Source organism: Alligator sinensis, unplaced genomic scaffold (genome assembly GCF_000455745.1).
Source record: "Alligator sinensis unplaced genomic scaffold, ASM45574v1 scaffold293_2, whole genome shotgun sequence".
NCBI classification, from domain to species: domain Eukaryota; kingdom Metazoa; phylum Chordata; order Crocodylia; family Alligatoridae; genus Alligator; species Alligator sinensis.
Window position 1 is genome coordinate 365,805 of NW_005842922.1, and position 23,652 is coordinate 389,456.

The window sequence follows — 23,652 nt, forward strand, 5'->3', positions numbered from 1 at the left end:
GAACCCCATGAGGCACTGGTACTGCACTTACAGACAACAGGAGCCATCACAAAACTGGCAGGATGCTCCTTCAAGAGACCTTCTGCAGCAACCACCCCAGCTAGCAGCACTGCAAGGAACAGTGCTGCAACTAGGGCAGGGTGACCAGGGCCAGACATCCCAGTCACTGACTTAGATGGGGGTCATAAAAAAAAAAAGAAAAAAGTTTGCAGCTGCACAAATCACATCAATGGCACAGCAGCAGCCAGAAGTCGTAACTCAACAGCTGCCAATCCATCCTTAGGTTTCCTTCCTGGCTGCATCTCTCAGAATTCCTTCTCCTCCCTTCCCTTCTCCCCCTCTTCCCCCATCTCCTAACAAAGTACTAGGTTCCCAATAAAAGCCAAACTAGTGGTGTCTGTTCTGAAAGAGGCCAAGGGCTCTGGTCACAGAAGGTTAACTGACCCAAGCAGGGCACTGGTATGAAACATATGGATTTGACACTAGCTGGCAAACTGTGTGAACAATTTGTAACCAATAATTTATTCAGGACAAGATCCTTTTCTACTTACAGAATCCCTGTCAGCAGATCACAAGTACTTCATATATAGTTCCCTCATAATTTTCCAATACATTTTTCTGCAAATGCCTTAAAATTTGAACTGCTTACAAAATATTAACCGAAGTGAAGCTTGGACTACATCATTTTTGGCATAGGAAGCATCTGTTTTATTGTTTGTTTCTCTAGCCATACTGCAGTAGAAATAACAACAATCATTTCATATTTGGTAATCCGTATTTGAGTTGTGACTGGTCAGAAGATTCACATGGTATTGTTTCTGTTTCCCGATTGGATGCTCATCCAACACCATGTGCAGATATTTGCTACATGTAACAGTGAAATTTGCTTTTCACAAATCCTTGTGCCAGCAACAGCAAAATTTGCTCCTGCTGACTGTTCAAACTAATAAATCATTTTTGTTTGAAAGTGCCTAGAAAGGAGTGTGAGCATGGCTAAATCTCACCTTTTTACAACATGACACGAATAACCTTGGATCAATTTTGTTTCACTACTATTTTTTCAGCTCTGTATTAGTTCATGCCTGCTGCAGTTAGGGAACAAAGGTTACATCCGGGGGAAAAACAAGAGAAAAATGATGTTTTGTTGTATCAGTTGCTACAGCAAGCTCCTCTGCTGAGCTTTAACACTCGAACTGGAAAAATGTCTCAGGCTATCCTTCACCTCTGTCTCTCAAAACTCAGGTAACACACACCAGCAGCCTCCTCTATTCCCCTGCATTTCGCTCCATCTGCCACCGGCTGTTCTTCCTCCAATTTCAGCATCAGGAGATGAGCCTGTACAAACAGAGGGTGTGCATGAATAGAAACTGGGTTCCACACCCTGCCCATCCTCCTCAATTAAAGGCATATTGTGTTGATCGACATGAACACAAGAGCCAAGCTGAGCTTGCTGGAAGGCCTTCCTTGGGCCTCTGATTTAACAAATACCTCATTGAGCACAGAGAGCTACCAGATGGCATTCAGATATCCTGAGTCCAGCGTCTGGCAGGATAGTTATCATTTACCCTGCTTAACTTAATCTCCATCTCTGTGCTGCTCCTTCCCTTCATAGCTATTCACATTCCTCTCCTTTGCAACTGCATCTTGCTCTCCAGCTCTTCTCTTCCCACCCTGTTCCCTCCTCTCCTTTTCATCTCACCATCATTTTATAACTTTATTCCCTTTTGTCTTTATAACATCTCTGCCTCCCTTTCCCTTCCAGCTCATCTGATTTCACTGGGCCATGCAGGCAACTGGGCCTTAAAGGGACAAAGTCACCTTGAAAAAAAAAAATCCCATTTCCATCTGGAAACATACCTGTTGTTGTTACAAGTGGCCCTGAGATTACTAGAGCAGGAAGAAGTAGCAGAGAAACAAGGGTTTTTCTCAGTGGGTTTTGTTTGCTCAGTGGACACGTCACATACAGTCCAGGTCACTGCCTTGCCCTATTGGAGAGGCATAGCACTCTTTTCACCTAGGCCCTGCCACAAGCAGTTTACCAGCAGCAGCAAAGTTTAAATGAGGTGGGAGTGTAGGTAGAGAAGGAAAAGGAGGGTTGAATGGATCTGAACTCATCCGGCAGGGTGAAGTACCATACTAAGGACACTTAAAAACATGAGCATATACATGTTAAAGCTTGTTAACTCGTGCTAGGTGCCCTCTGAGCATATCAAAGATACACCACTTCAGGTGAGAGTTAACTGGGCCATGCTATCTGGCTCATGTTAGCATAACTTGAGTCTACTTCACTGAGATGAAACAAGCAATTTGCAGTCCTCCAACATCCCAGATGTACCCCTCCCAGCCCAGCCAGATCAAGAGTAGCAATACAGCCCAGGTGTCCTGACTCCCAGCCATGCCCGCCTTCTAGTGGCAAGTCAGAGCCATGCAAGCAAGAAACACTATTAACCCTTAACATGCAACTGCTCACAGCATATTCTAACTCAGTGCTTCTCAAACTATCTGATGTAGTGGACCGGCAATTTTTTTTCCAGTGGGCCAGGGACCCATGCCCAGTTCAGCCGGTGGCAGCAACTGCATGTAACAGCACTACACAAGTGCACGACCAGCTGTTTCTTTCTCTTTCCTCACCTCGCACGACATGACGTCACCTGGAGTGCTGGAACATATGAACTGTGGCGCTATGACATATCAATGTTATGCTTCTGAAAATATATTTCTTTTTTTCCTGGCAACTTGCTGCGGACCGGCGAATGTATTTCTTTCTTTCCTGGCAACTTGCTGTGGACCGGCAACCGGTGGCTCGTGGACCGACACCGGTCCGCAGACCACCACTTTGAGAAGCACTGCTCTAACTAACTCAGTTTAACAGTCCATAGATTTAGTATGGGCTAATTGTAATATGTAGCTTCATCCTGAGGGTGTTGCTCTTTTTTTCTGCACTGAGGACCTGATAAACATTTCAGGGGCAGTGCTAAGGGATTCTCACAGGAATCTTGCTGTCTCCTGAAAATATAATCCATTCAACCTACATACGACTGCTGGGCTGTGGCTTTTAGGATTAGGGTTACAACCTTTGGTTCTGGACTACACATGCCCTGCTAATCTTCTGCCACAGCTGCCAACTAGAGGGCACACAGGGACTGGCAATTTGGTGGCAGCAACTGGTGACTTATGGCTACACTGAGAAAAGATGTGCTGGTGAGATTTCATCAGGACTGTGGAGCGGTTGCTCCAGAAGCACTAGAAAACCTATGCATGAGGACTACGCAGCAGAGCAAGGGGTTATGCAGTGGCACTGTTCCTCCCTGAAGCTGGAACATGGAACAAGGAATATGTCTGTTTTCAGCAACCGAGTTAACACAGGCCTCTGCTCTAAACTAGCACAACTCTGCCTTGTTAAGTCTCTTCAATATTTGATTCTTTCTTCTGGTTTCCTAGCAGAGTGAGATGCTGGTTTTATTCTAGGTGGCAGCACAGACAGGTAAAGGGCAGGAAGCTAGTTAAAGGTAGGGGAGGCAGAGGGAAGGAAAAAGCAGAGAAAAAGAAAAGTCATGAATAAGTGATTGGCCATCCCAAGAGGGAATTCCAGGCAGGGAGCGGAAAGCTCTGAGATGGTTGAGGAAACAGTGGTGTGGAAAGATCTGATGTGACAGATACAAATGTGTACTACACTCTCTGGACATACACGGGGATTAAGACTGCATAGATTCTTGGAGAAGATGTTGGCTCCAGCATGAGGGATGGCTTCCTGGTCTCTCTCAGAAGTGGGAGCATAACTCTTTTCTCTAGCACTGATGAGGCTTGCTTAGGGCCAGAGAAGGAGTTTGCTACTCCATAAAGATTACAAGACTATCTAAAGAATGAGGGTTCTGGTCCTCCTCTTTAAAACCCTTACTATATCAGGGCAGAGCTAACTCAAACTGCCACTCCTGCATTGGCAAGCCTTCATATTGTTATTTGTACGGCCAGAGCTTCTGCAGGCTCTGAGGCAGATCATACCTCCATTGCACTCAACACTGTACACACACATAAGAAGGTAGAGCTCCTGCCCTGAACACTTTACAGTTGACAAAGACAAGACAGACAGAGCAATATTATTAGCCCCATTGTACAGATAAGATCTGAGATACACAGAGATAATGTGACTTGCCCAAAGTCATGAAATGATGCTATGGCAGAGCCATGCACTGACCTTTAATCTCCTGATCTTAGTTGAATTCATCCCAGTTGATTTGGGTAGACAGAAAGCATAAAATAGTGTGGGCAAGGAAGTGTCATTTCTATGACGTGATTTCTCCTTCCATACCATCACATAGGCCAGGCCTGTTATCTGGACACTATTTGCAGTCATCACCCTCTCTCCTCAACCTAATCGATGTTGACTTAGGATGGAAACAAGATGTCGCCTTTCATCAACTTTGTACCACCACAAAACTTTTTACAGTGGCACAAAATGACACCCAATAGATGTCCATACCCTTTGTCACATCACAATGTAGCCACAACAAAAGATAGTAATAAATTGTGCTGCTCTATTGCAGCAGATGTCTATTTGCTTTATGGCAGGAGAAAGCAGACACCCCAGGCAGGCACTCCAGCCAAGTATTCCCTGGGCATGAGGGGCCCAGACCTGCATGCCCCAGGAATTCCTGTACAAAATCAGGCCCCTCATGTACTGGTAGCAGCTGCCCAGCTTTCCCCACTTCCAGAGATGTGCCCCTGGCAAACTTGGGTGCATCTCCAGAAGCAGGGAAAGTTGGGACTCCTTTCTTCCAGAGACACCCTGGAGATTGCTGGGAATGCAACTGTGGAAGCAGGGAATGCATGTTTTGCCCAGTGAAGCATATCAGCTGTGCTAGGACATATCCCAACACAGGTAATCCACTTCATTTGGTGATGTCCATTTCTAGCCTTAGAGACACTGAGGAACAGGTCCCGGAGAGGTGGTAAATGAAGTAATGCTGCCACGGTAGGAGAAACAGATGCGGCTTTCCAAGGCCCCCACTCCCATCCCACTACATATTTTTCCTAGAGGTGGTGATATGAACTGAACATGATCAAAAAGTTTAGAAGGATTAGAATAGCCTCAGAATCCTGAGCGCAGCCCAGCTGACAGATGGACTCAGACTCAGATCTACAGCTGGTCTAAATACAAAACAATTTTTCCATGAAAATTCCTACACAGTGCTGGGGTCATTTCACTGCTTTTGGAAATCAAAGTATTTTCCTTTCCTTTTCTAAATTGTAGCATTTCCCCAGCTACTATAGAGGAAATTGCAAGAAAATACATTTAAAATCCCAACAGTTTAGAAAACTGAATATTTTTTTGAAAGGGTTGGTTAAAAAAAAACAACCCAAGAAAGTTAAAAAACAAAGGATTTTGAAAAAAAGCCTTAAAGCCAGACTTGGTCATGAAAACTTTCATTTTTTTTAAATGGCCATTGACTAAAAATGTAACTGCCTTTCCCCTTCTCCCCCCCCAAATCTGCTTAAGTTGCAGAAATTACTGTATGGTGCAGTAGTGCAGAACATACCTGTGATGTCAAGGGTTCACCAGAGGGTACTTGCAAGGGTACATGCAAATGGTTCAGCATAGCTCATAATGAGCTGCACTTCAGCATCTTACTAAGACCACCAAAATTAATTATAGCAAAGGAGTTAAAAAGCAGCAACAACCCACTTCAAAAGATGTTTGAGGCAGTGGCTGTACAGTGCCCAGCACAACAGAGCTCTGCATGCTGACAGTGGCTTTTAGGTGTGATTCCAACTGTAATATTATTACTAAATATTCCTACATCACTTAATTATATGTAATCCCCTCCTCTTCTCCATGCACATCTCACCCTGATTTGAGTCATGCCATTGCTAACCAAGGACCTGGTTCTGATCTTCTTTATCCCAAAGCATATGCATTGGATTCAGTGGGTGTCGTGTAATGCCAGATCCTGTGCTACAGAAGCCAATGGAAGTGCTCTTTCTGGATGCAAGATCAACACCTCGCACACTGTAAGTGAACCCAGATTCAGGTCCTCTACAGAAACCAACTTTTTTTCTGTCTTTACAGCAGCATGGGCATGTGAAAGTAAGTGATAATATAACTGATAGAGAAGCTACTAAATGAATGAGAACAATGAGACTGGAACAATTCAGCCATCAGCAATAAAACACAAGAAGGGTTACTCCACTGACCCAAAGAAGGCACACTATATACGAGAGCTGGGCATCAAGCCCATGCTGGTTTTCATTCCATCTGGTCATCATTTGAAAGATGCGAATAAATTCTGTTGCCCCTCAGGTCTCATTAGCTCCTTTGCAGATATGGGTTGAATTAAAGCAAGAGGAATCATTACTGTGAAAACAAGAAACCAGCTCTGGAAGCTTCCCCCCATGGCCCTCAGCTACCATCCTCTGCTGGGCAGATCCTGGCTCTGCCAACTGTTTCATTTTACTTGGTGACCTCAGCCAGAAGAGAAGGAAAAGCTGAAAACTCCAAAGGCTCTCGATCTGTGTCTGACTCTAGCTGACTGGCATGTTATGAAGGTCACCCATCATCCATTTGGGGCTCTCCATCCCTTCTATTTTCTGTAATGCTGCCAGCTTGTTCTGTGAATCCTGTTTCTTATGAGCCCCAGGAAAAGTTCTTTGATTGGTCTGGGTTTCTGTTTAGCCCTTGAGAAATTTCACGTTATGATTGCCCTACAAAAGGACGGGTGCTTTTCCTTTTCTATTCCTTTTAAATGCAATTCTCAGAACTCAGATTGGAACTGGCTGGAAATAAAAACTATTTGGCAACAGTAGATCAAAAGATCTGATACAGAAAGCTGGTATTTCAGCTGCCTTATCACACAGGCATGGCAAAGTGACCTACTTTCTAATCTTAGGGCCTGATCCTTCTTTCAGTATACTCAATGGCAATTAGAATTCTGTTTGTAAGCTATTTACAAACCACTCCAAGGCCAGGAGTGGTTATTTTGTACTTTAAGGCACTAGCCTTATGCACTCTCTCAATACTAATATGAAACAACAGGAGCAGGAGCAGTCTGCAATAATCATGCAAACAGCTCTTTCCTGGCTAAGAGACATCTAGAACACAGTTTGTCACATCTAGACTTGCTAGACTCATAAGTGAAAATGCACAGCATAAAAGAGGGAAGGTGAATGCAAAGGAAGAAGGTTTTAAAACCTCAAGCTCATTGTGCTTATGCAATTTGTAGATAGCAATTCTTGTAAGCTGAAACAGAACAAATGTGTTCATAAAAATATACTATGTGGCAATCATCATAGCTGGCACTTACCTAGCACCTGTGCCCCACAGATCTGCAAACAATTTACAGGCCTTATTAATTAAGAATCACTGCTCCACAGAGAGGGAAGTATAATTAGATCCCTTTTACAGATGTGGAGGCTACAGCACCAACAGATTCTGTGACTTGCCCATAGTGAGTCAGTGGGGAGATGTAAAATTAAACCTTTATGTTCCAGTCCTTTTTTTTTTTTTTGTCCTAGACACCAGATAACACTCCTTCTGTCATGCTACATGCCCAGTGAACTAAATCCTGCAGAATTTATTCATTCTATGCTCAGGCAAAGCTCCTTTTAACTTAAATGGAAATTTTACTCAAGTTAGGAGTTAAGTTTGACTAAACAGATTTTCCATTATACAAAAGTCTTCCCACTTCCACTCTGAAAAATTCATACTTTGCCTTCTTTTGAGCATCCTTCTTGATACGATACTTACCTATCCTTATTAGTCCCTTGCCACATCTCACTCTCTCAAGCAATTTTCTTGTTCCATCCTCAAATAATTATTTATCTCCTTCCCATGCACTTTCCATAAATCTTGCTATTGATGGGCAGCCCAAGAAAGTACAGATGCAGAACTTAGGGCCTCAAGAGGCAAGAAAAACACTATGACTTTTTAAAACAGCCCCTTCCTTCGCTGCCTAATATGGCAGATTTTGCTTGGATTTCTTTACCTAACTGGCATAAATGCTTTAAAAGGATCATATCCACATGCTCTACACAGAACTCAAATAGACTTCCGGAATGAAACAGGACAAGTGTGAATAACTTGGTATCAGTAGGGCAAGAAAATCCTCCTCCTTCTCCAACTCCTCCTAGCCACGATCTCACTCAGGCCATTTTTAAAAGAGGGGGGAAATGTTTCAAGAGCCATCTGCAAAGCATAAGATTCTGCTATGTTGGAACAAGCAGGGGGCTGGTAGGTTGGAAATGTAACCTGGGCTGCCTTCCCAACAAAAGCCCTGCCAGCAGGGCTCTAACATGGGTGCCTCCGCTCATCCTGGCAGTGGCAGCCTGGCATGCTTGCTAGTGGTGCATGCATTGTCAGAATCTCAAAATAAACAGGAATGATATTCATGACATATGGTGAATAAACACAGTAAAGGGACTTTTGAGATTATTGTGAATGTCAGCTCCCCTTTGGTGTTTAATCTCTCCCAGAAGCCCTTTATTGCCTTGCAGACTGTTCTGCTGCAAACTAGATCCCCCAGATAGTCCTAATATCTTCCTTCAATTATAAGGTCAGCCTGGGCTGTAGGGAGGTATGTGAGCACATAACTAATCTAGGGATGAGATGTGGCTGACCAGAAAGAAAAAAAAAATCTGACTGTGGGAAAAGTGGGGGGAGGGAATAAAAGCAGAAATAAAGTGGGTAGAGCAGGGTTGGTCTGAATCTGCATCCAATAAAATATATGGCAAAGCCCCACACTGGTTCCACTAGCCCAGCCCAAGGCCGAATTCTGGCACTCAGCTCCACTGCCTTCATGGTGCCTGGGGATAAGCAGCCACGATTTCCAAGCTGGAAATTTCACAGGGAGAGGGGAATCTGCCAGTGGGCTGGAACCAATGCAGGCAGCTGCTCTGCCACCCTCCCAAACAGAGCCTGGCACATCTGGGGAAGGGTGAGAAATGAGTCTTGTTTTTTCACTGCTCCTACATCTACGGCTCTCCCATGCAAAAGGATTTGTATTTCTCTGCCGAACTACCTCTGCATTTAGCAGGAGGACCCTGGTTGGGCTGCCAAGCTTTCTGGTGGAGTGAACAGCATGGGGGTTTGAAGATTGGCAGTCACATTTATTACAGTCGCAGAGCAAGGCTCCTCTGTGCTATCACTGAATGTGCATAAAGGAAAAGGCAGCCCCTGTCCACAAAGAACATCATCTAATTACATAAGACAGAAAAAGGAAGGAGGGAAATGAAGGCAATGCAATTTGCCCAAGGCCACACAGCAGGTCAATAGCAGAGCCAGGAGTAGTAGGTCATAGGATCAGAGAGAGTAGGGCTTGAAGGGACTTTGGGAGTTCACATCCACTCCAGCCCCTGCTCAAGGCAGGATCATCCTTATCCAAACACCCCATACAAATGTTTGTCTATCCTAACACTCCACCAACAACCCCAGTGCAAAAATATCATCCTTGACTAGTTCAATACCCACCCTGTAATACATGGTCCCCTCTGTCAGTGCTGCAACACAGGAGTGGGAGAGATTGAAGAAGATGCACCTGACTTAATAAATAAAGTATTTTTTTTTAAAAGAAGAGGTGCTTATGTGCCAGGCACTTTTTACTAATTTTGTTTTTGCCCTGCACACCATACCATCTAGGGGTACAGATGCGCAGTATTGTTCCACAAGCCTGTTTTAGAACAATAGGGACCAACCCAGAGAAAATGGACAGATGGACACTCCGTAGCCTGCCTCTGCTTCTTTGTTGTACAAATGGGTTCTCTTAGTCCTTCTGGCCTTTGCTGCTTAACACCTTTTAAAAGGAATGCAAGTGATCTAGGATGCATTCATGTTAGCTTTCATTGAAGACAGAGCTGCATGAGAAGGATGCTCAGAAGCCTACTTGCTCTAACCTTACTGTCAGTGCTGTTCTTAGAACCCTTACTCTTCATGGGTATCTCTATTTTGCCATTGGAAAGTGCTGACGGCAGGGGAAAAACCATGATCACCACAGTATTCCCAGGGACAGGGGATAACCACTGTTCTGGCATGGGTTGGTACCCGGGCAGAGGTAATGTACAGTTACCCTCCAACTTCCACTTCTAGTGGGAAGATCTTGGCTTTATGACAATTTTTTGGAACTGGGAGACTCCTTCCTAGCTTGCTCCTGAAGCCATATGGCTGAGGGCAAGCAAAACACAAGAGCATCTGAACCCCAAGCCTCTGGGCTTGGGCCTGCACGTAGGATGCCCACCAAATGATCTGGAAATATCCAAAGCCCCAGGTGAGGGTGGAGAATGTTTGCTGGTAGTAGGGCCATATATGGTTCTTGAATGATTCACAGATTTGGAATTTAATTTGGTCGATTTGGCTTGGAACATAAAATTTTCCCCTTAATAATAATAAAAACAATCTCTATTTCCAGTCCTTGGTGTGACCCATGGATGGGGGAGAAGGAGTTCAAAGAAACCCAGAAGTGAAAGGAGCTGGTAAATGAACTGCAAACACTTAGATACGGTTGCATAAACAACTGTGTAATTCTTTTCCTTTTAGATTAATGTAAAAAGTTTGGCAATTACTGCTCTTCCAAAAAGGCACCTAAAGTTATAGTTCCAATTAATCCGTCCCTGCAGCAAAGGGGAGAGAAACATTTGGAGCCCTGATTTTAATTCCAAAAGGCTCATAAATTCAAAATGGAAATGCTGGGTTGGATCCCTGGCTGATATAAAGCAGAAGCACTCCACTGCTTTCAGAAGAGTAACATGAACACGCATCATCTGAAGAACTGATCTTTGTTATCAAACATTCCCAGTGCTCCAAACTCAAGCATTTTTGCTGCCTGAAAAAGGTAAGGACTAGTCTTAATAGCAGAAGAACTAGTATGCCAATAGAGCCAACCCCATACCTGTGTATGCGCTCTTCTATTCACAACACATGTATACCCATACACTCACTCCTGCATATTCCCACAAGCACTAGCTCTCACCAGCCCACTCAGTAACATGCCATCACTGCATGCACACACAGGGACCCACAGTGGGATTCTGCCTTCCATATGAAGAAAGGGCTCTAGTCCATTACAGATTCAAAACACCAGCAATGAATCATCTGCCTCAAATTACATTTTGGGAGGCATCCTCCAGGAATGTCCTTGTTACTTCTTGACCCTCCTCAGAGTCCTTATCTTCCCAGAGACCTGATTGACCCCCTTTTAATGCTGGTCAATGCACTGCCTACCACAGGGCAGTATCAGGTGTTTATCTTCTCTATACTATATCACTCTTCCAGCCCTCATTAGCTTGGAGACCAGAGTTTGACCCTGAGCTGCCAGCAGATCACTCTGCATTTTGAAGATAATGAAATAAGGAGTGAATCTATTCCCCAAGCAAAGGAGAGGAGCAATGTTCCTCTTCAGCCACAGAAAAGGGCAGTTTAACTGCCTAGACAAGTTTTCATGGTTTGTGGTAGGATAAGGGAAATCTGGTCTTCAGAGGTACTTTCACCTTGTGCTCCTTGATCTAATCCCTGTATTGTGTGGGGCTACCTCAGCCAATGAAAACTGTAAGGGGATGCTTTCCAGACCTAACCAGGATCCCTGCTGATGGTCTCCAATTTTTAAAAAATCCCCAATTTTCAGTAAAAAAAAAAAAAAGTAACCCCAAATCCACATTTTTCCATGACTGAAATGAAACACCACTACATATATACATACACACATGTCCCCTGACTCGAGAGGCACCAGACACCCATGGTGCTACACTCACTAGCACCAAGACCCAAAGAGACTTGGGGTCATGACTGATCACAGATGAACCTGAGCCACCAATGTGATGCTGCAACCACCAAAGCAAATGACATTCTGGCTTGCATCTACTAATGCATCTCAAACAAGATCCAGGAAGTCAATCTTCCACTTTACTTGGCCTGGTGAGGCCACAGCTGGAGTACTGCATCCAATTCTGGGCTCCACACTTTAGAAAGTCTGTGGCGAAGCTTGAGAGAGTCCAGAGGAGAGCCACATGCATGATCAGAGGACAAGAGAACAGGCCTTATGAGAAGAGCCATGGGACTCTTCAGCCTGGAGAAGAGAAGGCTCAAGGGGGAACTTGGTGGTAGCCTATAAGTATATAAGAGGTGTGGATCAGGAACTGGGAGAACATCTGTTCACCAGGGCACCCCAAGGGAAAACAGGGTCTAACGGTCACAAACTGCTGAAAGACCATTTTAAACTGGACATAAGGAAAAACTTCTTTACTATCCGAGTCTCCAGAGTCTGAAATAGACTCCCTCCAGAAGTGGTGCAAGCACCTACTCCGGATATGTTCAAGAAATGCCTGGATGCTCACCTTGCTGGAGTCATCTGACCCCAGCTGACTTCCTGCTCTTTGGGCAGAGAGCTGGACACGATCTTGCAAGATCCCTTCCAGCCCTAATGACTATGAAATCTATAACAGCAGGAACCAAAGTTAGGAACAGGCATTGCATTTATCTCAGGATAAGTTGCGACTGTGTCTGTCCTGGAACAAAAGTATCCCAGGATTGGCATGTACACACATCACCCTTCTAATCAGGGTTTAGTGAGTGGCTGAATGCAGTGCTACTTTTCTACCATGGATTCAATTATTTATCCCAGGATAAATGTATAGATGTACTAGTATTTTGCAATATTCCAGGATAAACCCCTTACCTGGGAAACTTGTTTAGGCTTTATCCCAGGACCATGGACATCTGTATGGCTGCAGTTTGTCCCAGGATAAAATGGCTTACCCCTCAATAAATGCAGCATCTGTTTTCAGCCCAAAAGAAACCTGGCCAGGAAACTGAACTCATTCTTTTTCTGTAACACTGTATGCAAAGAATTAGGGGAGTTTTATAGCTATGGTTCCCCTGTTTATTATCTGGCAATAATGAATAGGTAAAAGGAGGAAATGCCCAGGCTGCTGCCAGTCATTTCCAGGACTTAAGCAAGTGCATTTCCTCAGTTACCACCACAGTTGAACACACAAATGCACTACTGCCAGTGGCACAAAGTATGGGAGGACATTAGCTCTTCACTAGCCTCTTCTCTGTTTCCAGTTGGCTTAGGCAGTTACTCATGGCTGGAACCTAGTCCCCAATCCTCTACTGTCCTGCCTCAACATGGAATAATACACGTGGGGTTAGAGTGTTAGTTAGCACCACCTAACTACCATGTTCAAAGGGCCTGTCTGGGCCTAGGGAAGTAGAGTGAACTAGCTGTTCCAGAAAAAAAAGCTATTTCATCATAGTTATTCAAGAATAACTCCCGAAACATGAATACCTCCACTTCAAGAGTAACAGTTATTTGATGCTTGAATAAGAGGTGCATTTCTAAAGCAGAATAGTTGCTCTGGAATAAAATAACTTTTTTTTTTCCAGAATAGCAAGTCAACAGACAGAGCAACTCCAGAGTAGCTCTTCGAGTCAGCTCTCCACACAGGCAAGCTTAGTGCTCTAGTGTAGACTTAATGCATAGATAACTGGTTGAGATTAAATGTTTGAGGAGGTTTAATCCTAGTATTCACTATGACCAGTTTAGTGGGTGTTAAAGTCTATACAATAGTTTTAAGAACGTGCCTTGTGTTCACTAAAACTCTGTAGTTAGTATGTTAAACCACATTCAGCTCCTAGTCGAGATAAGGGCCCATCTACCTGTTTGTCAATGGCTAGCTGCTGCATCTTTGGGATCCCTTTTCTTCCATCCCTGCAACATCTTCTTTCAACTCCCCTTCCAATGGTGAGCATCTCCTGAACTTAGAGGATCCCAATATGATAAAATAAGAAAACACCAGACCTTTACACAGAACCTGAACCCATGTAGCTCACTTCTCCAAGATGTGAAAGTGCTTGCTGTTTTTTGCACCTCAGCAGTGCTTGGTTCTGACTGGGCCTGCAAATGCAAATGTCTAAGTGCTATGAGAAAAGCTATTACAGGGTTAATGCCTACCAGGCAGTGTGAAACTGTCTTAATTTCCCTTTGGATGAGATGCCTGATAGTAGCATTCAGAGCAATAAATCCCATTTCTGACCTCACCAGGGTTAAAACTCCACTGACCTCAATAAAAGTTACAGCTATTATACACCAATGGAAATGTGATCAGTCAAGCCCATGCGGTCTGTAAAGTAAGATCTGAAGCATTCAGAGTGGGAGGGCACAATTCAGGTCTGACAAGAGTGTAAAATCAGTAGAAACTCCACTGGAGCCAATAGACATACTAAGCATAAATGTTTTATTTACAAAAAAGCAAAATCAGACCCAAACTATTTGCACCAGCCAAATCTTGCCTTTGAAATTACAGATTCATAGACTGTGGCTTGATTTCTACATTCTTTTCAGTATTTTGAACACGTGCAGTATAGATTTGATCTTCTTTCAGATTTAATTTTTCCTACTTCAAACCAAGGGTATTATGCATGTTATGTTCTTAGCCAAGGATAATCCTATTAAGGAAGTTAACACCACCAAATGTTTACTGATTCAATGTGCAAACATAAATGGTCTAAGCAATTTCAGCCTGATGTAGAAGTACAATCTAAAATAATTTATAATGTGACTTGCCTGATCTAGAAATGGAATACACAGCTAGACTTACTCTGTTAGACTGGAAGGGTGCACATAAGGTATCAATAGGTCACAAAAGGAAAACCCTGACTGCATAGATCTCCTGCCTGCTATTTAAAATAGGCAGCTTCCTAAAAGGATTGGCATATTCTCTCCATGAAGATGATTTTATTTCTTCCTCTGTTGAAATGCAGCTGTCTTTAGCACAGCAACTACATTGGAACAGCATGCAACAATTTAGTACAGGAAGTACAAATACCAGGAGGAGGTGTGTGCAAGTTTCTAACTCCTGACAAGAAGCCAATCAGCTTCCCGAGGGAGTAGCAGCTACACTTGTCACGTGCAGTAGGGATGGGAATACATTGTATTGGAAAGATGGGTCTCCTTAGGGAAAAAGGTCTTTGAAAAGAAAAGTGTAGAAAAGGGAGAGACCCTTACTCCTGGTCAGGTGCTTCTCTGCCGAAAGAGCTCCAATTCACAGAAGTTTAGGGCTGGAAGGGATGTCATGAGATCATTGAGTCCAGCCCCCCTGCTCTGGGCAGCAAGATGTGCGTACAGTCTCCTTTTAAAGATCCCCACCACTGCTGGGAGTCTATTCCAGAATCTGGTCTCACAAACCATGAAGAAGTTTTTCCTTATATCCAGTCTGAAATCTTCTTCTAGGAATTTGACTGTTGCTGTTGGTTTTCCCCTGGGGTGCTTTGGTGAACAGTTGTTTGCCTGGCACCTGGCATATTTGTAAACTGCCACCAAATCCCCCCCAAAGTCTTCTCTTTTCTAGGTTGAACAGTAATTCAAACAGAATAGGAGGGTAAGAGTGTTTAAAACACAGGCTGTTGTGAACTCCTGAAATGGTGGTTGCTGTGTTTAAGGAAGCACTTAGGAATACTGGCATATTGTTTGCCCAACAGGAACGAAAAGGAGATGAAAAAGAACTCTGCTGAAGTCCATCAGAGAGCTGCCTGAACCCTGTAACTGATCACTTCTTAACCAGGTCTTTCTGTCCATCTTTGAACCAACAGGGAGAGCAGCTCCTGACCAGGGTTTTGAATGCACCTCTCTCTCACATCCTTACCCTGGTGCACTAGTGCTGGATCTTCCTACCCACTGTGGCCATTAAAACCCTCCACCTTTTCAGAACACAGCACCAATTCCACCAAGAAAGCTTTTGCCTTATTGGGAGGCACAGGGTCAGTCTGTAATGTGACATGAGTCATGACTCATTCTGGCATGGAAAACCCTGCTTCTCCCCAGAGCAATCCCTATAGGCCAAGCCTTCCACTAATGACTGAAACCTTTTGCTAAACCTGCGGGCTTTGGACCACTCTGGTGCATCAGATTGAGAGCTTGAGCTCGGACGCTAAAGTGATCAGAACTCAAAACTGTCAACAAGTGCCCTACAAGAACTTTCCCCTACCTGCTTTGCTTGCCAGCACTGACAGAAGAGCCATTCAACTCCAGGGAGAAATAAATGTGAAACAGTCCACCATACTGCAGAGCTGTAAAACACTGCAGTTATGGCAGAGACAGACTTAAGCTTAGGTTTTCAGGAAAGTCCCCTAATTCCAGGTATCATAGCCATGTTGTCCCATGCCTGATTTTCAGAAGAACAGAGCACATGCTCAATCTGAATGACTTAAGGTGTCTCAGTTGTGTGCCTAATATTAGAAGATCCTTTTGAAAACTGATTCCCAGTTCTTTGAGCCATCATTTTCTTGTCTCTAAATGGGAACAATCATCCCTGCATGTCATCAAAACGCATTAGGAGAGGATGGTCATTTGCATTTGGGAGGCACGGTAATAAAAGCTGCAGAAAATTCTAGCAACAAATTAGCAGTCAGGTCAACCAAGAGGACCTTAACTATTTCCCATTTATAATTCTTCCATGCGAGTTCACAGAGGCAGTCTGAAGTTCAGCACTTGTGATGTGGTAAAACTTCTGAAACTCTGGATTTCAGACAATTTTGTACCCTCTCCGTCTTCTAGCCATATAGTGGATATGGGCCACACAACACATCCCTTTTGTGTGCCTGTAGTCATAAACACAGGAAGAGCTGTAATGGGGATTGACCAGCCCCTGCCTCAAGTAAAAGAAGTCAGCTGATCTCATTTCCAGGGCTCAAAACCTTCACCAGCACTGATCCCAAAATACAACGTATTCTGAGTATTGTGTTCACAAGAACAGTGGCTCTTCTTAAATGCATAGAGCCTGGTAAACAAGCAGGAAGAACTGGAAGTCCTTGCAGAGTCATGGAGCTATGACGTGATTGAAATAACAGAGACTTGGTGCGTGTCTGTTATAGACAAACAGACCAGGAGCAAGTGGTGGATGAGGCTTTCTTCAAACAGCTAGCAGGAAATCACAGGTCTTGGTTGTCATGGGGTTCTTCAAATCACCCTAACAGCTGCTGGGAGGGCAATACAGCAGTGCACAGGTAATCCAGGAAGTTTCTGGAGGGTGTTGGGGACAACTTCCTGGTGCGAGTGCTGGAGCAGCCAACTAGAGGCTGTGCTCTGCTTGATCTACTACTCACAACTGTGCGGGCCGGGAGCCACCCGAGCCCTTTTCCGTGCTGCACGCAGGCTGTGGCCAGCAGCCCGGGCACGCCGGGTCGGAGAGGGAAGGCCGTCGAGCTGAAATTAGGCACAAATGCGTAGTGGTAGTTTTAAAGATTGTTTACTTACACCGAGATGGCAGTGGTGCAGGCTGAAAACTTGCTTAAGTTGCGGTTACAGACAGGAAAGAAGAGAGGCGGACAAGAGTTCTAGACTCGTGAACTCTAGCCCAATCCAGCTGAAGGCTCTGAACACGCGAGCCCGTCATGTCAGCCGAAGAAAGTACTCGTCCGAAAGAGCTCTGAATAAACTCACACGAAGTTTGCTAGGCTCCGTGGGTCTTTCTGTTCACTCATTCTCATGAAGTTTGCTAGGCTCCATGGGTCCAGTTCTTTTGCGCGCGGGAAGGGATACGTCTGGATTGCGCTCGGCGACGGGGAGAGGCTAGAGGTTGATCAGACCTCCGTTGCCTGCTTGAAATGCACTGGGTCCGTAAGGATCCGCAGCGCTTAGAGATCTTTACACAGCGTGAAGGTCTCCTCCTCCCTTGTTCGTGGAGTCCTCCAACTTGGGCAGAAACCACTCAAGCCTCTTATACGGCTAGCAAGCCAATCACTAGCCGCCACGTGTGAATAATTTAGAACTGGCCAATAATGGGACTCGAATTAGCATACAAATGGCGGGAACTCTTTGCAACGAGCATTTCTGTGCTGCAACAAAGAAATGCCCCCTGCAAAGAAAGCTTCAAATTGGCGGGAAACTCGTCCCTTGCACCGGGGTTCTCTTTTGCAGCAGAAAACTCCACCGTGCAAGGAAGCGATAATTTAGCGGGAACAATTTAGCAGTGCCGAAGCGCACAAAAACAAAAATCACACCCTTTGGGTTGTGACAACAACCAGGGAAGAATTGGTGGAGAATGTACTAGCAGATGGCAACTTGGACAGGAGTGACCATAAGAAGACTGAGTTCAGGATCCTGAGGAAATGAAGGAAGAAAAGCAGCAGAATAAGGACCCTGAATTTTAGAAAAGCAGGCTTAGACTCGCTCAGGGAACTCATGGGCAGCATCCCCTGGGAAGCCAGTCTGAGGCTGAGGAGTCCAGGACAGCTGGCTGTACTTTAAAGAAGCCTAACTGAGAGTGCAGGAACAAACCATCCTGATATGCAGGAACTTTTTGTAACTTAGTTTACTGAACAACTTATAAGAAGTGGAAACTTGGACAGACAACTAGGGAGGAGTATAACAGTACTGCTCGGGCACGTAGGGACAAGTCAGGAAGGCCAAAATGCAAATGGAGCTGCAGCTAGCAAGGAAAGTAAAGGGTAACAAGAAGGGTTTCTATAATAGGGCTGTGCAAAGCTTCGGTCCCCAATTTGATTCGGCAGAGATTTGACCACCAAATAGGGCCGAATCTCCGAATTGAATCAGAGGACCCTTTAATCTCTCCGAATCGAATCAGAATCCTCCAAATTGATTCGGACATAGACACAGCTTTACATGTTTTTTCTATGTACCTCTAGGTAGCAGGCAACTTGTGAATAATTCGATGGTGGGGCACATGGAGTGTCCCACAGAAGTGCGAGGGGCTCCCCAGCACACTCGGTAGCAGACCCAGAAGTAGACCAGAAGCACTTCTCGTCCACTTCCAGGTTTGCCAGGGAGTGCACTGGGTCCCCCCTTCTCTCCCCCAGCTTGGTGGCTAGTGCCTCCTGGGTCTGGGGGGGCACCTAGGGTCCCCCCACAGCCGATTGCCAAGCTGGTGGGGAGTGAGGGACCCCCACGTGCTCCCCGGAAGACCCAAAAGTGGGCCGGAATTATTTCCAGTCCACTTCCAGGTTCACCACTGAGCCCATGGAGGGCCCACCCACACTACTGTGGGACACTCCATCTGCCCCAGCATCACACTGGCACCTCGAGGTATGTAGAAAAAACATTTTTAAAGCTGTGTCTGTGGCCGAATTGCTGATTCTTTGAATCAGCATCGAATTTCCATATTTTGACTGGGCCTAATTAAAATCAGGGACAGTGATCTGAATCAACGAATCGAATCACTATCCCCGATTCAGGCCGAATCCAAATCAAATAGGGCCCACTTCACACACCCCTATTCTATAAGTATGTCAGTAACAAGAGAAAGATCAGGGAAAGTGTGGGTGCCTTACTGAATGGGGAAGGCAACCTAGTGGCAGAGGATGCAGAAAAGGCTGAAGTACTCAATGCCTTTTTCACCTCAGTCTTCACACCAGACTACTTTCACCTGGCAGCACAGTTTGGGATGGAAGTGAGTAGCCAACAGTGGCCAAAGAACAGGTTAGGGACTATTTAGAAAAGCTGGACGTATACAAGTCCATGGAGCCAAACGGGATGCATCCGAGGGTGCTGAAGGAGTAGGCTCCATGATTTTTCCAGGGGCTGAGGTGAGGCTGACTGGTCTGTAGTTTCCGAGGGCAAGTCATGCCTGACCAACTTGATTGCCTTCTATGATGAAACGACTGGCTCTGTGGATGTGAAGAAACCAGCGGATGTGGTATACCTTGATTTTGGCAAAGCTTTTGATACGGTTTCCTGTATGGGTGGCTGGTGCCTCTTGAGCAGGCAGTGACCTGGGGAGGAGGAGCCTAGCCGCCGATTGCGCTGACCAGGGGGTTCCCCACCCCCAATCTCACCTCACTGAAAAGTGGCAGCGCCACTTCTGGAAGTGTCATGGCCATTTCCAGAAGCAGCTTGGCCACTTTTGCAATTGGCCCCACTCCCCAGTCGGCACTCACAGTGGGGCCACTGGTGCTCCCACCTGCCCCCCTGCCTGCTGGCTAAACAGGGAATGCAGCCTGACAGGGGGTACACTGGTGCTCTCAGGGGGTGCACATGCACCCCCTATGCATTGTCACTGGTCTCCCACAACATTCTTGCAGGCAAGCTAAGAAAGTACAGGCTGGATGAATGGACTGTAAGGTAGATAGAAAACCGGCTGGATCATAGGACTCAGAGTATAGTAATCAATGACTCAATGTCTAATTGGCAGCCAGTATCAAGTGGAGTGCCCCAGCGGTCAGTCTTAGGGCCGGTTTTATTCAATATCTTCATCAATGACCTGGAAGATGGTGTACAGTGCACTCTCAGCAGGTTTGCAAATGACACCAATCCGGGGTGGGGAGGGGAAGGCTAGGATTCAGTGACCTAGACAAATTGGAAGATTGGGCCAAAAAGAATCTCACGAGGTTCAACAAGGGCAAGTGCAAAGTCCTGTACTTAGGATAGAAGAATCTCATGCACCGCTACAGGCTTTAGGAGACTGAGTGTCTGAGCAGCAGCTCTGCAGAAAAGGATCTGGATGTTACAGTGGACAGCAAGCTGAATATGAGCCTACAGTGTGCCCTTGTTACCAAGAAGACTAACAGCATACTGGGCGGCACTGGTAGGAGTGTTGCCAGCAGGTCAAAGGAAGTGATTACTCCTTCCTATTCAGTACTGGTGAGGCCACATCTCCCACAGCTTCCCCCTCTCCCTGCTGGTGGAGCCTGCGCCCAGCTCCACAGAGCCCGGCCAGCCTGCGCCCCACTCTGGCCCCCACTGGTGCTGGCCCTGGGACATTGGTCCCAAGATGGTGATCAGGGGGCAGGGCACCAGTCAAGGGGTGGGGCTAACCATGTGACTAGGAGCAGGCAATTATTTCGGGTGCAGGGCTGCTTACCCAGTCTGTTCTTAGTGGTGACAAATGACAGAACAAGGAGCAACGGTCTCAGGTTGCAGCAAGGGAAGTTTAGGTTAGATATTAGGAAGAATTTTCTACTAGGAGGGTAGTAAAGCACTGAAACAGGTTACCCAGAGAGGTTATAGACCAGGGGCGGGCAATTATTTTGGGCAGAGGGCCGCTTACTGAGTTTTGGCAAGCCATTGAGGGCCGCATGACAGGCAGCCCAGGGCAGATTAATATTAATTTTCTAAATTTTTAGGGGCCCCACAGGCCGGATAGAAAGGCCTGGCGGGCTGCATCCGACCCCCGGGCCGCATTTTGCCCACCCCTGTTATAGACTCTCCATCTTTGGAGGTTTTTAAGACCCAGCTAGACAAAGCCTTGGTTGGGATGATCTAGTTGGGGATGATCCTGCTTTGAGCAGGGAGTTGAACTAGATGACCTCCTGAGGTCCCTTCCAACCCTAATTTTCTATGATTCTCCACTGCTGATGTGAATGGGTTCAGTTCCACTGAAGTTAACAGAGGCTCTAACCCTTAGGACCAAATGTACATGCATTTGGTACATGACTCCATTGAAGCTATACTGATTTATGCCAGCTAAGGATCTGGCCAACAGTTTCTCTATTTTAAATCAGCCTGTCTCTCAAGTACCAGGACTTTTTAATTCCACTTACATATATATATATATATATATATAAATAAAACTTTCTTGGATGATTATCAACAATGTATTAAAGCACCTTTTCTGTTAAATTAATACCAAGCTTGAACTGAAACATTTTCTCCAGAGGAAAAACATTGGGGCATTAATAAGTTCCAGGCTGAGGTTGTTTTGTTTTTTTTCAAAGCTGCCCAAAAATTGGGACACTATCTTTCATTTAAATGAGACTGGGTAGCCAAAATCCTTCAGCAGCTATAAAATCCATAGCTCAGAGTTTCTGATCCATTTTTTCCCCCCTGGTATAAACAGCTGCATCTCCACTGACTTCAATTCAGCTCTGCCCACTTCTACCAAGGTTGCATTTGGCCAATACAGTGGAGACTTAGTTAAAAAGGCAGTATCCCCTCTGGTGATGGCCTTCCCCACATCAACATTTATCACTCTCTAAAACAGGCCTTTTTAAACTCAAGGCACCCCTCAGAGAAATGCCAGCTCTTCATTTTCATTCTTTTTTTGACTACAGAAAAATAATAGAACAGTTTTTCTTGCTGCAAAGAACCCAAAAATTACAACTATAGATTTATTTTTGAAATCTCAGGTTTACAAACATGATTCACAAGATAAACCCAAACAGTGCTCGTGTTGCACAGCACCGTTGAGGGTGCTCTCAAAGCATCCCAGGGGTTTGTGGCACCCTGGTTGAGAACTACTACTTTAAAACAATGTGTTCTAGTCTCTCTCTCGCTCTCTCTCTCTCTTTTTTTTTTTTTAATTGCAAGGGGTATGGAACAAGACTGAAAAACAGTTACATTTTGTACTGGTATGTACAAGAGAATCTACTTTTGCCCACAGTGTGCAGGAATAGGTTTAGAAGGGATAGGCAGGGGGAGGGGTGGTAACAGCCTGCTGACTGCTGGGGAGGGAAAAAAAAACCCAACAAAACAAACCATCACACAGGAAAGCAAAGACTCTCTTCCTGGGTATGATGCAAAGCCTACGCAGCTGGGACTGTCAACATTATACTGGCATGCTTACTTGGAGTATAAACAGATTTATTATAATGACTAATTCAATGTAATTACATTCACTAAGACATACTCTGAGAACCTCCCACATGCTTAGTGACTACAGTAGTGAGAGCTCCAGATCACCCCAAGAAAAACTGCTACAGAGATCAACTATCCTTTTTAAAATAAAACAAAGGCCAGGGCCAGATCCTATCCTGAGGTTAATGGGTTCTAATGCCTGCCGAAAGAGCATCCCACCTAAGGCACAGATTATCTTCAGGCTTCTATGAAGCTGCACTGACACACCAAGATCTGGCCCCAGTGTCTGTACAGAGCTTCCCCTTGATTTTTTCTCTCTCATAATGTACAGCCTGGTCAGTGACCAAGAGTCTCTCTTTTGTTATCCAAACACATGAGGGGCTGTTCAGGCTGGCATAGCACTTGCTGTGTTCTGACTGCCTGGCCCACATTGCTGCTGCTGCTCCTTTTGGGAGCTGTTCTGAGGGAGTTGGGTGAGAGGGGGCAGAGAGTTGTTCCTATCCTATCTTATGTGGTTGGGCCACATAAGAATGTCCAAGTCTTATTGCTGCAGGTAGCAGATCCAGTTCTTGATGCCTTCATTTTTATTTTAGGCACTGATATGGTTCCCACTGCAACAACACCCGAGTACCTCACAGACTAGTGATATATTTACCAGCATCCCACCAGCAGAAGACAAAAGATGAGCTATTATTTTCATTTAGATCAGGAGCCACCAATCTGCAGTACAAGTGCCACAAGTAGCACGGGCAGTCTCATTACGTGGCACTTGGCAGAGCAGGGAGGGAACAGGCGACATAGCTGCCGATAGATCAGGGAGCAGAAAGCAGAACAGCAGATAAGGTGGGGAGCACAGGGCAGGGAACAGAAGACAGAATAGGACTCGGATTGGGCAGGGAAAGAAGTTCAGAGGAGGTTGTGGGGCTAATTTGTGGCAGGGCTGCCAAAAAAAGGTTGGCCTCCACTGATTCAGATTGTTCAGAACAGAGGCACAGGGAGATTTAATGACTTGCTCAGAGTCTGTAGCAGAGCTGGGAATTTACTATACATTCTGTGGGTTTCTGGCTAGCACCACAACCATTAGAGCATCTTCTTGGTTTAACACAAGTGATAAGGCCTGTGCATTTAGCTCCAAAAGTCCCAT

The 23,652-nt window shown here is 45.2% G+C and overlaps 1 protein-coding gene across 3 annotated transcripts in view; it reads right to left on the bottom strand.

The window, feature by feature from the left end:
• FAM163A (family with sequence similarity 163 member A) overlaps window positions 1-23,652 on the bottom strand; it is an 87,344-nt gene that overhangs the window by 57,942 nt on the left and 5,750 nt on the right. The window contains exon 1 of one of the 3 annotated variants that reach the window (XM_006036182.2): window positions 1,005-1,335. The exons of 1 other annotated variant lie outside the window; for it this stretch is intronic. The gene's annotated coding sequence lies outside the window, so the exon portion shown is untranslated. Of the gene's footprint in view, window positions 1-1,004; window positions 1,336-23,652 lie in introns of those variants that run through there. One more of the 3 variants, XM_025192444.1, reaches the window with a different exon arrangement.